Raw genomic sequence first — 16,014 nt, forward strand, 5'->3', positions numbered from 1 at the left:
GACATCATTGTGCTCTGGACTTTCTATTGGACAGAGCTTCCTATTGACTACTTGTCACATACAACTGTGTTCTATTTCTGAATAGCATTTTATTGAGTATTTTTACAGTATTGCCAAGTGATAAATATCTACAACTTGTTTTCTTATTTTCTCATTACCATACTCTACCAAACTACTGTTCTGGTGCTATTATGTCCAGCTGTTGTAGTCACAAGAATCATGGAGGCACCAAGCCAGAATATCCAACGATAAAGTCAAAGTACCCTATATTTCAAGCCTGCAATGCTTAATACATAAAATAAGACCTTATCCTCAAATGTATCAAAAAAGTATAATCTGCCACGATTACATCCTGGGGTTGAATTGCATCATCATGCTCTGGACTTTCTATTAGCCAAAGCTTCCTATTGACTTCTTTGTCATATACAACTGTTGTCTATTTCTGAATAACATTTTGTTTAGTATTTTTACAGTATTGCCAAGTGATCAGCACTTTTATATCTACAAATTGTTTACCTTACTTTCTCATTGCCATACTCTCCTAAACTACTGTTCTGATACTATTATGTCTACCTGTTGTAGTCACAAGAATCACACAGGTACCAAGCCAAAATATCCAACAATAACATCAAAATACCTTATATTCCAAGCCTGCAATGCTTGATACATAAAATCAGACTTTATCGTCGAATGTTAGTTACTTATTAGCAAAGCCAGAAATTCTCTTAATAAAACAACCAAACTTATACTATCTGTTCAAGTATTCTTCCCAGTGACGCATTCAGAATTAACAAAAATGCCATTTTTAACGGTTGTCATTCTGATAGAGAGGAGCAATTCTCACAATATTATTATTTTGTTAATAAAGTAATATTTTTTCAAAGTCTTATGGAGCTTACATGTGCAATAGAGAATTTTTTTGGTATTGAAACAGGTATGAAGAGGAAAACGGGGACACTCACTCTGAACACATGTTTTCATACCAAGGTGGTCAGAAGGCCAACTGGAACCTATTATCAAGGTGCTTGGGAGAAATTCTTGGGTCCAGAACCAGGAACATGTGCATGATGGTGAAATATGGACTTGTCTCTAACACCCTCTGTCCAGGTGGGAGGGCAGTACTTGGCATGGTTAAGCCTAGACAAGAAGCTTGTGATAGGATGATTGTCCTGATCCATAAAGTAGGAACACCGGGAAAAATGCATTTGGGAGTCTATATGTCTTCATAAGGAGACAATTATGTAATGACCCCTTTTTCTTTATGATTACTATACAGAAGCTACCCACTATGGTAGCAGTTTGCCAAAAAAGAACCTCTTGGTCACATGTACCTAATTGGTGCAACAACAAAAAGGCATTTTATTGGAAGCTGCCAAAGAAACTAAGGAAAAACAGAGCATTATAGTTAAATATAATTGCCCTACAATAACGTCGATGACATACTTTCACTATCTTCATTAGAAGTATTCTCAAGTATCCATAGGAATTTTAAAGACTTCAGCATGTCATTAAGCATTTCTATGCATTATTAATTGGGAGTTTCATTCAAAGGGTGGAAAAGAATGAGTGTTCTCCAACTGGCATAAACTATAGAGTTGATCAAATAGAAAAGATGAAATATAAATTTTACTTACTGAATGATTATCTAGTTCCAAAAATTATTCGTTATCTCAAAAAAAAACACCATTATAATGATCAGTTCCAGCAGTCCCATTGTCGCTGTTTAATCAGCACCCTGATACAAAAAGGCAAATAAGCACTATCTACATTATAGTGTACTCGAAGTGATTACTCCAACTAAAGTGGCTCCTCTAAACACTACTAATTTTCATTATTGCAAAGCTACTAAAATCTATTTGAGATTATAAGTTACTGCATCCAAATCTTGTAACTTACTCTAAGCCAAGAGAAATTATGTGTTGTTCAACAATATATTCCATCATAATGAATCAAAACGAACTCTAGCTCATAGATAACACATATTTTTGGTAGAACAAATAAAGAATTGTGAGTTGAAATAGATGCATAAACAACTATAGCTACTCTAGCATATAAAATAGAAAGACAACATCATTGCAATTGGCTCAACAAGATTTTCACATTCGTTTAAGAAAAGTTTACATTTGATTTATTTGTTTATTTGCACAAATTACAAAAAATTTAGAAATCAATTTTGTTTTTAATGAGAAATCATTTTTTACAGTACCTAATGAGAAAATAGGGAACCTGATTGTGAAGATAGAATAACGTCTAAAGATGATCGTTCGCAAAAGTCTCAACATCTGGTATTGATGGTCATACAAGAAATTGTTTCATTAATAAAATCTTTTGAAGAAAGTGGAATACAACAAAGAGAAAATTCAAGCTTTATACACAAAACAATTCATAGAGAGAGGGGGAGAGAGATTCTAAAAAACACTTCAAATATATTAAATTAAACACGAGATCTTATTAAAATGATGTAGAGCTCGGTTGAGAGAAGGAAAAAAGGCTCTGCAACCATGTAGAGCGTCCATACAATTAGCAAGCCTATGAACGCTTCCTGACTTAATGGCCTCTGCATCTTCAAGAAAGGGAATAGGTAGCCATCATGACATTAATGGCAATGTCTTTAAATTCAGAGAGAAACATTGGCTACAAGGTAAACTTGGGGCCTCAAAAAACATTATCCTGGTGGATGATTTCATTTATGGAGTTGGCTACAAGGTAAAGTTGGGGCCTCAAAAAACATTATCCTGGTGGATCCAGTAAACGCTCCTGAAATTGGTGTGAATGGAGGGAAACGAGGAAACCCCCCCACACCCCTCGTTCAAACAAGCGGTCCAAAATGAGCGAATCCTGCCAGAAGGAGCCCAGTTCTCCTCGCACGTTGCCCAAAATATTGCTTAAGATGGAACAAATGGAGGTAAGGTTCTTCCCCCTCCCAAACTTGTTATTAAACCAAACCCTCAAATGATTGTTGCAATAGAACAGGAGAAAATTAGCCTTAAAAGGTGTGCTACTTTTTTTGCTGCTTTGTATATTGCTAAAATCCCATTGAAGAAATATCTGAATTATTCGTTTCAAAAAAAATTGGAATCAAAAGATGGGCTTTCATTTCTACTATTGCAGAATGCATCAAAAGGGTTTGTTTATTGTGTTTTTTTGCAATGCCAAGTCCCAAAAAGCCATCACTGACAAACAATTTAGGAGTGTTGGCCCCTGTGAATTCTGAGCAATTCCTTGGTCCCTTGAAGCCTCTCATAACAAAATTTTGGCACTTTCAAGCCCTAGATGGTTGGTCATTGGAAATCTCCTGCTTTATGTGTTGAACCTACTCCCTAGTACCCTCGAACCAGTCGGTAAGTTTTGAAGATTGATCGGTCTAATGTTTTAATCCATAATGCAGACATAAGACTGCTTGTAGTACTTAATCCTGGCATTGAGATGCCTGAAACCCTTCACTTCGACCTTGGAGATTTACCCACTAGTTGCCCTGTTACCTTCTTGGGAGGTGTTATTGGTTGTTATGTTTATAGGAAGGCCTCAAGAAACAAGAATGTCCTCCTCCCGCCCCTGCCCCTCCCCCCTGCTGAAACCTATCTCAAGCTCTGGTGGCAACCAAGCTAATGTTAATCCAGCCATACCCAAATACAACTCTCAGGGTTCAGCCTCTCATCATGACCCCAAAGTGCAAGAACCCCCCACACCCCCCCACCCAGCATGGCAATGGTTGAAAGACTTTGCTTCCATCAGTGCCTGTCTTGAAAAATTGAAGGAACAATTTGAAAAAACCCATGCTCCTTAGTCAAGTGTGGATATCTCGAAGAAATTGGGAAAACTCACTGATGCTCATGACCTAGACTTTGGTCTAGCCAAAAAAGTAACCAGTCGAGACCTTTTATGCAAAATGCCCAACAACTTGCCTTGGAAATACTAAAATTGAAAGATGAGAAATCTAAAACCAGTCCCCCACCCAAATGGGAAATATCATCTCTCATCACCTCTTCACATGGGAACCCCTCTGATCATCCTACAATACTCGCCCTGCCTTCCAATACAAAGCTCTCCCTGCCTTCGTCCCCCAAGTAATCTTGAAAGACATTGATCAGGTCAGAGGAGAAGGGGAGGGAAATTCCTCTCCTCAACTTGAATTAGGTGACAAACAAAAAGGCTAGAAATCCTAACAAGAATGACCCTATGGAGTTTGTTGACATTGTGATAATTAGAAGGAAAAGAGGTAGGCCACCTCTCCTCAGTGGTAATCCTAAGCCTTCCAAAACCCCAAGAAATAAGCTTCCACATTGTTTTAAGAGCTTTCAAGCTCCAGTGGAGACATATGAGTAAGTTGATATACTAATGAAGCTGAACTATGCCTTCTGGAATGTCAGAGAACTGGAGTTCTCTGATAGAAAATATGTTGTGAAGAGACTCCTAAACCTACTTAAAGACTTGGATATCCTTATGCTGCAAGAGGTTAAAGCAGTTGGCTTTGCCCGTGACATCACTTTGAAATGCATCTGGGAGGATGCAATTGCCTTTCCAACCAAACACCGGAGAGGTAAAGGAGTGACCTCTATTCTTATAGGCTCTGAATGGAGGAGATTTGTCCAATCTACTTTCTTCCCTATTGTAGAGTCATTTGGATGAGATTCCTTGTTCATAGCAATGAATTTGGCATTTGCTCAGTTTATGCCCCAAATGATTATAATAAGAGGATTGATCTATAGAAATGGATGATAGACCTAGAAAATATACCTTGGGTCATCGCTAGCAATTTTAACATGGTAGAGAGACCCTAAGACAAGTATGGCGGACTTAACCTTGAATGGAAAGACAATGAACTATTCTTCTGGAGCAGGATGGTTAGCAAGCTGAATCTTTGACCCTTAGTAGACAAAAAGAGTGAATCCAAAGGAATTTGGTTTACCTGGTCCAATTTCCAAACTGGAGACAAACGGATTTACTACAGACTCGATAGATTTTATATGAACAATTCGCTTTTCAGTTGTCCCCCTGCCCCATATGAGAATTGTTTGAGGGTTCCTCCTTTTACTCTCTCATATCACCAACCTATCTCCACTTGGATTCAACTGATCCCCAACCTTGGAGATACATCCATCAAAAAGCAAGGATTTATATATCAAATTGATAGATATATATGTATTATATATGTTCACCTTTCTTTTCAGCGCACTCAAATACTCTCAATTCTAAAATCTTCTTCATACAACACTATTCACAGCTCTTCTTTCTTTCCATGCACTTTCATATTCCTTATATGTAACTTTCCTTACATTCTCTCTTCCCTACCATTTATATATTTCATTATTCCATTCATTACTCTTTTCTTCAGCCATAGTTTTTAAAATAACACATCTCTATTTTATATCTTCCGTATAGAAGGATGTGAATTTTCATATATGAATAGATGTATCATTTCTTAAATAATACATTTTGTATTTTTATTATATTCATCTTTCATTATTAAAATTTATATCATTGCCATTGAATCATAAAGTCTTGGTGTATCACTACTTCCCAGCCTTTGATATTAAATGTAAACTTTTTTATTATCTTCCATAGCTGGCATGGTCTATATTCTCACTATATTCTAATTGTGGTTAGATCATTTCCTTCACATTTTGCTTGGAGGGATTACTTATCACCAACATTATCTATGTAAATATTATACCACTGCTCTGCTATCTTTCACAGCACCATTACCACTTCTATTTTTGGTTACTTGGTCTTGGCCCTCTAAATGCTGGAGATGCTTATCTATTACTGTCCATGATCACATTATAATATTCATTCGTGACGAGTTCAGAAGTTTCAATTTCCATTTCACTTCCCACATGCAATTCCTTTCTTATCCTTCTGTGTTCACACTGAAATGGTAGGCTTTATAATGTTTTATCTAAGTATTTCTAACACATATGTTGGGCTATCACATAAACACAATACTTCAGTCATGGCTTCCACCTCAAGTCATGACATTGTGTGAGAATAAGCAAATACGAATTTCCTTATTCATCTGATGACATGCTATTAATTTATTGCACAATCCACTCACATCTATTCATATTGCTGGCAACAATTCATATATATTCCTTTATATCTATTCATATTGTAGGCAACAATATCATATTTCTAACATCACATTGGTGGTAATGAATGGTAATTATTTCTTTTCTTGTTTAATAGCATTCTTGTCTGCTTAATCCTTTGCTTGTCGTTCCTTGTCTTTGTAGTTGTCTTATACTTAGTTTTTCTGATCTTTTCACTTAGTAGTATATGTTTCTTATATCTTGTGAACAATTGATTCCAACTCCTCTGACATCAATGACAACTTCCCAATTGTACCTTTAACATTAATGACAATACTTCCATCAGTGCATTCTTGCCTATTGCCAATAGAGTCTTGAATTGGATCTCTTTGATCGCCAAAGATAGGTTCGACCTCAAAACCGAGATGAGTTTCTCTTAACGGCTTCTAGTGTAAGTGAAAAGGTAAGGTGAGCCCTCTATTTACTACAAAGAATCTATATTTCTTTTCTGTTTAGTTGTCGACGTCTTATGTTTCTCCAACCTGGTACCGTGTGTGTATAATTTTCATGCTGGAGTTTTTAATTTTAGCATCCTGAGGTTATAAATTGTTATCTTGCTTCATGAATCAATGTTTCCTTCTTTTTTGCTCTGTCGTGTTTTAATATTTGGTGGTCACTTGGTGTTTTCTTCCTTGTGCCATAATTCATTGATGATTGAATATTGTATGGTCAGTTTTTATATTGCTAAGTGCCGATAATCTGTTCTTCTTCGATTGTCATTTTTTTCTCTATACTGTCATCTTTGGGTAATGGAAAAATTTATTATCTTTATGTATTTTCTTTCTATGGTAGCATTAGCCATATTTCTGGAGTTTGCCATTTTTCATAGTGAGTCAATGTGCCCTTTCTTTCTCTCTGTCAGTTATCCATGTTACTGTCCTGACGTTAGAATATATGTTTTTGATAGTTTCTTGTTGAGTCTGTGATTCGTGGAATGTCATTCTTAATAAGAAAGTATGTCATATTGTATGAGATTCATTATGTTTTGTTCAATAATCAATATTGCTCTGTATATTCGGGAGAAGTTTTCCTATCATAACAGTAAAGGAAAGGAAAAGCATCTACAACATTACAATGGTAGAGAGGCAGAACTGCACAAGGTTGCAGAGATAAGTCTTTTAATAACAATTATAGTTGGCGTACAATTTTTTGCGAAGAAAATGATCAAGGACATGGCCAGCAACACATGTACAAAGTCTGAAAGTTTATGACTATATGTACAACACTAAAGAGTTTTAACATTCATGAACACGTAAGTCTTTAAAAAAAAAAAAAACTCATATACATCATTATAGAATTCTAACACAAATATATGTAAATCTGAAATTATCTGTACAACATTACTGAACTCTATAATGCCGAATGCGACTTCTTCATAATGAGACCCAGATAATAACCAATATTGGCAATGAGCCCCACAACATCATTTTTAGAATTAATATACACTTGAAAAAAAACACCTTCCAGAAATCTCTATCTTTAAAGAAAAAAATTCGAGAGTCCTGGGCTCGGGACTCGGCAAGTCCCTGGACTCTACCAAAACTCAGTCGAGTTCAAGTCCAGAGGCCATTCCCTCGGGAAGGCCGCCTCTACCTCGGACTTGTAGAATCCCGAAACACTCATATATATATATATATATATATATATATATATATATATATATATATATATATATATATATATATATATATATATATATATATATATATATATATATATATATATGTTTCCTCCCGCATTCGCATCCTAAAAAAAAAATCCCACATCCAGTATCCGCTTCCGGAATCCGCTCCAGAATACACATCCGAATCGGTAACTTAGGTTATATTGCTTGAAAGAGATTATTTTTAGCATTGATAGTTGATTTTAATAATCTCTCTTGGTTGCAGAATGCAACAAGATAATGATTATAGCTCCAAAGGGAGATTTTAGCTTCAAAGGGAGGCTTCATAATTAAGAGGAAGCACTTACGAAACCCCCTTAATTCTCATATATGATTGTGATGCTTCTAGTATTTGTAAACTTTGAGACTTTGATGGAATTAAGTCTTTATTTTATTGTGTCTATTTCTATTGTTACGTGAATAAATGAGATTGTAAGATCAGCTATGATAACACTCTCACTATGCGATAGTGAACATCATGTAGAGAGAATCCATGATATCATCACATCGAGAGATTCTGTGATGGGAGTTGGATTTCAAATTGAGAGATTCTATGATAGTTCTCGTTGAGAGAGTATGTGATTAAAGGCTTCGTAGCGAGTCTTACAAATATGTCATATTGAGTGATTCCATGATTATTAACAATGAGTAAATTTCTCTCTTAGTGTCATGTTGAGAGATTCCATGAAAACTATTATAGTAAAGGTTAAATTTAGCCACATTGGTTAAATCACCTTTACTTCCTTCTTAAGATTTCTCAAACACATGCATCACATATAATAATTATTCTTATATATTGAACATTAATTTTCTATTAGTTAATGTTAATTTGCTTTTAGTTCCTTTAGGTTTTTCCCTTTTAGGGATTTTTCTATCTCCTTTATAAGGATTGATCTTTTGTAATCTTATTCATTCTTTATTCTGAAAATACAATCTTCTCATATTTACAGAGCCAAACCCTTGCCTTCTCTGTCTTTGCTTCTCTGTGACAGGTTCTTGCATGTAGGTATTCTTTGGGTTTTCTGGATTTTTATTGCTTAAATCCTTCACGGTATCAAAGTCGGATCTGTTGTAGCTTGTTTAGTATTTTGAAGAAAGCGAGAACAAGGGTCTGTTGGATCCATTCTGAATTTTTTTGAAAAAAATTCCATTTTTGTGTCTGGGTTTTTCGTTTGAAGTTAAATGATGCTTTCTACCTTCCAGGGGGCATAACTTACTCATTTTAGCATTGTTTTTAGATCCGCAAAAAGCATTGGAAAGCTCTTTTCGAGAATTTTTCATATTCTTCGTTATTTCACCAGTGTTTCTTTACAGTTATTTTCCAATTTTGATGCCTTTTTCTGCTATCAAAATCAGGGGTTCTATTTTGCATTCTGAGAGACATGTCTTGAGCATCCGATCTCCAATATGGGAATTATTTATATCGTTGGAAAAGTCTTTTAGAACTCTTCCTAGTGATGCTGGTTGGTTTTCCAGATTATGCTCCCAGAACATTCTATTCAAGTTTTAGTCTCTTTCTTGGGTTTGGTTCTTTTACATTTCTCTAAGGCCTTGTGGATTAGAGGAACTAAGGTGCCCTTGCTTACTATTTGTTGTTCTGTGTGATCCACAAAAATTTTTGAACTCTCAATCGGCCTTTTAAGAGCCTCCTTAAAAAAATTATGATTTTCTTTGTTCATTAGGATTCTACCTTGTGGGGATCCCTTTTGTTTGAGACGAGTTTCTTCTTCCTCCTACTACTTCTCGTGATATACCAATTTTCGAAAAAATGGGTTGTGGTCTGATTTTGGTTCTATAGGGCACTCTCTTATCTCTCTCTCTTTTATTCTTGTGATGTGATCTTGGGAGCATATAATATAGTCAAAAACCATTGTAAATTTTGCACCTAATAAATCCAAATTTTGGCAACATTTTCATGCCGTTACATATGACCATATTATGCAAACTGTAAAGACTCAATAATTTTGTCCCATAGTGGTTGATGTTCTTTTTTGCGTAGAGAAAGCCACATTATTATAATGTGTTCTTCTCTATGAGAGAAGTATGAGGTGAAATCCCTTGTTCTAGCCTCTGTGAGTAGGATGATGGATCACCTTCTCCAAGTAGACATGGTAGAAATGCATTCTTCTCTGTGAGAAGTTTGAGGTGAAAGCCCTTGTCCACTCTCTGCAAGTAGGTATGGTGGACCACCCCCTGCGAGTAGGCATGGTGGAAATGCATTCTTCTCTGGGAGAAGTTTGAGGTGCAAGCCCTCGTTCCACCCTCTGCAAGTATGCATGGTGGAAATACATTCTTCTCCGAGAGAAGGTTGAGGTGAAAACCCTCATTTTATCCCTGCGAGTAGATAGGGTGCATCACCCTCTACGAGTAGGCATGGTAAAAGTCATGCGTGTAACTTCATGACTTTATTTTTATGTGCTTATGAAGTAACATGTTATGCTGAGATAAAATGTGTTATGTGATGTATCATCTTTGCTTGCGGCTATGTGTGCCTGCCTTACTAAAGATCTCTCTCTTGCTAAGAGCAAGTGTTGAAGATTGTAACTGCATTAGAGATCTTTATCTATGATTTTTTTGTGTTTGTTATGACCCATATGGTCATCTTCAGCTGAAGAAGACATTTTGTGATAATATTTAAAATAATATTATATTAAAAGACATGTCTCATACATCATACAAAGAGGCATTCATATATAAGTATGAAGTGTTGAATACTTGGACATATGACGGGTTTTGCAATTGGGATTTGATGAGACCTTCATCTGTAAGATGATGAGTCTAGACGCAATCTATTTATGTGGATTGCTTGGTGTATTGTAATGATTATCAAGTGAAAGCTTTGTACTTAATCATTTTTATTATCAATGAATGAGATATTTTGCTGGTGTGGTTGGGTTTTTCACTTCAAGTGGAAGGGTTTTCCAAGATAAATGTATTGAATCTTTTGTATTGTCTATGATCTTATTGTTGTCTATCCTAATTTCTAGGCAAATCTTAACATGCACAATAGGGAGGAATGTTGCTTATTGAGTACAAAAAAGCCTATGATAGGATAAAATGGAAGTACATTCATATGATGTTGGAAGCTCTTGGAGTCCCCACTCACTTTTGTAGGATGGTTTGAATTCTTCTGCATGGTGTCATGGCGGCTATCGAGGTCAATGGGCTAAGATCAGAGTCCTTTGAGTTAACTAGATCTATCAGACAAGGATGCTCATTGCACCCCCCCATCCACCTTTTTGCCATTGCTGCAGACTCCCTCAATCACCTCCTTAGGGATGATTCCTTATCTCCTAGGTTAAAGGGTATCAGTCTCCATAACAAGGATGAGGATTCCAATACTCAAATTGCTGATTACACCTCTATTCTTGTATCTTGAAGAATACAACTGAGAATGCCTCATGAATAAACTGGATCTATCATGTGTAGCTTCTGGTAGCAAAATATCCCTGTCCAAGTCTATTATGTTGGGCCGGGATAACAATCCTCCAAATTGGTGAAGCAAATAAGGATTTGAATAGGGAGATCCAGATCACATTGTCAAATATTTGGGAATACCGTTTGCTGTTAACCCCAAAATCAATGAGATGTGGAACTGGTTTAACGAGAGGATTGTAAAGAAATTGAATAGCTGGAACAGCAATTAAATCTCTTTTGCAGGCAAGGTCCAAGTGTGTCAGAAGATTCTCTCCTCTTACTCCATTTATTTCTCCTCTGCTTGGTTATTTAACCAACACCAATTCAGTTTCATTCAAAAAGTCATCAGAGACTTCCTCTGATCAGATGGTAAAGACAACAAAAAGATACATGTTGTGTCCTGGGAATGGCGAACCAGAGACAAAAGTATAGGAGATCTAGGCCTTAAGTATCTGAGAACACAGGGTATTGCATTACCAGTTAAATGGATTGCAAAAGCAACCACAGTTTGAGAACCATGGAAAGTATTAATTAGGCATAACCTATCCTGGGCCCATCCTAGTAGATCCAAGGTTTGGAGCGAACTTGACTACACAGATATACTGTCCATGGAAACCAATATAGTGGTGCAAGGTTCCAATGTATTCAAATCTATCTGGAAAAGCTGGAAATATGTTAGACAACTTTTCTCCGAGGCTGGCACAACAGAAGGAAAAGGTTAGTATGTGGTAAGAAGTTGGTGTGGTGGAATCTCAGGCATGGAGGCAAACCCCTTGCATTGCTTCAGGAGTGCCCATCTAGGAAGTGGGTTGAATAAGGTATCAATGCCTTTCATGATATCTTCCATCAAGGCAAGCTCATCCTATGGGACAAAGTGAGTTTGGATCTGGATATCTATCCCGAATTCCCAATGGAGAACATATTTCATCCTTCCAACCTCCCTTAACTGTCTTGGCCCTGTTGTTGGTTGTTGCTCCCCTGAGAGTTGCTCTTTCCAGCTATTTTGGCCTGAAAACACTCCTCTCCACCTTGTTAAAATCCAGGTACATATACAACTTGCTTATTTTCAACCTAGACATCATCCCGCATGTCAATTCTGAATGGCTCCTTGATGCTCAGCAGTCTGATTGGAGCAAATACTTTTCCAACTTTTGGATCAGACCTGTTGAACCCAAAATTTCTGGTTCTTTTATTAATTCCTGCTCCATAAATTGCCCTTTAAAAAGCCCAGGGGTGATCCTAATCCATGCTCTGTCTAAAGATGCTCTGAATCGATGATGCATACTTTTTTAATTGCTTATTTGCCTCTGACATTTGGGAGATGTTTGGTCACACCTTTTATAAGACTTCACAGCATTAAATATTATCTCAGGACACATTAATAGCAGCAAATTCGAACACACTCTGGTCCATCCTTTGTACTGCTATATTGTGGATTATTTAGAAGGCTCGGAATAATGATGTGCTTGCAGGGAAGGAAGGAAGCTTACTGAGTCTCTCAGGAGACTGATTCATCTTGATGTTGCCTTGCAGGTTAGTAATGTGATCAAGATGAAGGAAAGCAAATTCTTGCAGGTCCTGCATGAAGGAAAGAATACAATTGAGAAGGGAGACATTGCTTACCGATACACCACAATGAAGCTGAGGAGGAATTTCAGGTCACACTTGCGGAAGTCATTTAGCAGCTGAAACAGTCAGGCCAATGGAGACCAAATGGTGTAACTTCAACACTGAACTCTAAGCAAGGATATAGAGATGATGAAGTCATTGGCCTCAATATCATTTCTCCTGACTCCAATGATACAGATAATGATCAGAGTTTACCCTCGGATTTCGCTGAGAATAATCTAGATGCTCTTGTCTTTAAAAAGCCTTAGAAGTATGTAATTTTGTAACCCGATATGCTGCTCTGGGACAGTGAAACAATCGAAGATGCTGTTATATTTTTTGATCTTTGACGTAACACCTCATATGTTATTAATTGATATGAAATAGAAAAAAAGAATGATGTAGAACTCAGGCATTAGAAAGCTAAAAGTATAAAGCAAGCTGAAATGTATGGAAGCAAGTCATCTAGCAGTTGGTGCTCCCCTAAACCTTTGCAGAATCCAGAATAAAATAGAGCAATGGTTTTCCAAATTATAAAGCTTGTTTCTAATTTATTCTCAGTACCACAAGCGCGGAGATTTTTAGGGCAATTCATCACCATTTTAATCAGTTTTGAAAAGTGGGGCAGCTCAGTCAATCATGTACGTTACTTTTTCCTAACTAGGTATTATATATTTTCATTTGAATAGACTGATCGAAAACTACAGCCCAGACGGTTAATTGTAATACCTAAGCTGAATGACGTTTGAATGAAAATGAAGGTCGGGAACAGGTGATGATGATCACATTTCAGCAAAACATATGAAAATGAAATATACTTTTATCCGGTATTGAAAGTGCAAAGCAGATTTTAGGCCTCCGTACAGTTCTACAAACACCAGAAGGAAAATTAGTAATTCAACTTCAAATTCGTTTGCCACAGTTCAGCATTCACCAATTTGTTCATTGTGTGACGAATTGAATAAGCAAAAACTAGGAAATCTCAAGTTCGTATGATAAGCTCGTAACTTCAGATTGAAGTGGAGCTTCGTAAGACTGTGAAGCTAATGTGAAATTACCTGTGGTTGCTAATAAACTACGGAGCTGCTTGGCGGGTTTAACATCGGAGATCGCCCTACTTTGTCCTGATGCCATACGTCCTTCTGTTTGCGGAGTTTCTTCTCTGATTCAGTGTCTTTATCACTGTCATGCTTCACTTTCCGTTTTATGGGATGCCTCACTTCCAGTTTTATCAGTTTCTCCTTAAACTCAAACGAGTTGTACAATAATTCCATGACATCTGTATTTGCAAGTACAGAATCACCCTTAATAGCTTTTCTCAGCACATGTCGGATGTGCGCGATTCCTGGATGATCAATCAAATTTAAAGCAAGCTCAAGCCGACTGAAATCGGGTTTGTTTGCAACAGCTTCCGTAGCAGCCTCGGCCCCAGTAACAGTCAAACCATTTTCACACAAATCAAGTTCTTTAAGTTGCTCGTGACCTTCCGAAATGGCTCTGCATATTAAAACTGATCCATCATCCCGGAGTAGATTGTCTCCTAAATATAATATAGTTAGCAAGTTCTTTACAGCAAGGCATTTCGCTAAAGCTGGAGCTGCTTTTGAAGTGATATAATTTCCTCTAACCGCAAGAACTCTTAGAGATGGAGCTGCATCCTTGAGGCTGTCGGCAATGGCAATGGCCCCTTCATCCTCAAAATGCATGTTGTCGAAGATAACTTCAGTAAGACCTAGATGGTTAGGTATGACTTCGCTCAGAGCAACCCCACCGATTGGGCCAAACCTGTTCTCGCTTAAATCGAGCGTTTTCAACCCGCCGCCTTGCCCCAAAGCTCTTGCTAAAGCTTTAGCACCTCGGGTTCCTACCCAACTTCCGGAGAATCGGAAATTCTCCAGGGCAATGCATTTCTTAACCAGCACTGAAAGTTCCTCTGCTGCATCATCTCCTATAAAGTTGTTACAGAAACGCAAATGCTTAATCATTTTAACGGATGGAAGAAACTCACAAATGTCTCTAGCAGATTGTAAGGAAATGGCAGTCCTCCAGAATTCCAATTCTTCTAGCATCTTCTGAGATTTCAAGAGCGGCTCACAAGCACGGAGGCCCTTCTCTCCCAGTTGAACTAGCTCAAGACACAAGGATCTCAGCGCGCACCCTTGGGAAAGCAGATGCAAGTATTGACACAACCTGAAGTGCCTCAGCCTCGGATCTCTCAAAGTAAAAATGAAGAAGTTCCACATCTTTTAATGTTTTCTGAACACTCTTCAGGGCTCTTTCTGCAACACGGGCTGCCTCCACTCCAAAACTTTGGTTGCCAAAGACGATCTTGGTGTAAGAATTCCCGGGTTTTTCTAATGGCATGAAGAGCTCCCTGGCCCAAAAGTCATCAAGAAGTTCTTTTCCCTCTGTCGACATATCAAAAACAGTTTCTTTATCTTCAACTATTTCAGGGAATGCTTCCCTGACGTTACAGTCTTTTGTCTCGGCAAGGGGTTCACGCTCAAGGGCATCCATCAGGTTTCGAGGGCTTGTGAAGGATCAAAGCAGACACAGAAGCCGAACCCTTGTCTTGAGCGCGTGTGTTGTGTCAAAACCTGGCAACTTCAATTTCAATTGAATCCGCTAGTTACCCTGGAAAGTATAGGCACCGGCTCTTACTCCGGATCCTTTTTGGTTTTTTTTTTTTTTAGTTTTTAAAATAAGTTTTAATTTTAATATTTGAAATAAATAAATGTTCTGTTAATATTTAAATCTTACTAGTTTTTTAAAATTGAAGTTTTTATATTATATTAAAATAAAAAAGTTACATATAATATTAGAAATTATGATAGCTGTTTTTAAGAATTGCAGTGATATAATATACTTTTCAATTTACGACAGTTATTTTTAATATATTATATTATAAATATTTAGAAGATTTTTAAGAAAATTATTTTTATAATTGAATTCAAAACTATATTTTTTAAATAAAGAAATCTAACTTCACCCATTTCTAAACATATTATAATTTTTTAATATTATATACTATTAAATAAGTTTTAATATTAGTATTATATAATAATTTAAATAAATAATAATTTTTAAATAGTAGTAACTTTTCTTTAATTCTTCTAATAGAATTATATACAATTTATTTCCTTCTTATGCTTTTTCTTTTATTTTGATTTCAAAAATACAAAAATTTAAGATGAAAAGAAAAGAAAGCAAAACAATATTGTTTTGAAATATAATATA

The 16,014-nt window shown here is 36.6% G+C and overlaps 1 pseudogene across 1 annotated transcript; it reads right to left on the reverse strand.

The window, feature by feature from the left end:
* Positions 1-1,339: 1,339 nt before the first annotated feature.
* On the reverse strand, positions 1,340-15,431 carry LOC149579592 (RAN GTPase-activating protein 2-like; annotated as a pseudogene). Its single transcript, XR_016352427.1, has 2 exons — positions 13,836-15,431; positions 1,340-1,735 (listed from the first exon to the last, which is right to left on the reverse strand). The product of XR_016352427.1 is annotated as an RAN GTPase-activating protein 2-like (transcript).
* Between the last annotated feature and the right edge of the window lie 583 nt (positions 15,432-16,014).

The sequence above is a fragment of the Cupressus sempervirens genome, chromosome 1 (assembly GCF_028749045.1).
Source record: "Cupressus sempervirens isolate cs-2001-9-10 chromosome 1, ASM2874904v1, whole genome shotgun sequence".
Classification (NCBI taxonomy): domain Eukaryota; kingdom Viridiplantae; phylum Streptophyta; class Pinopsida; order Cupressales; family Cupressaceae; genus Cupressus; species Cupressus sempervirens.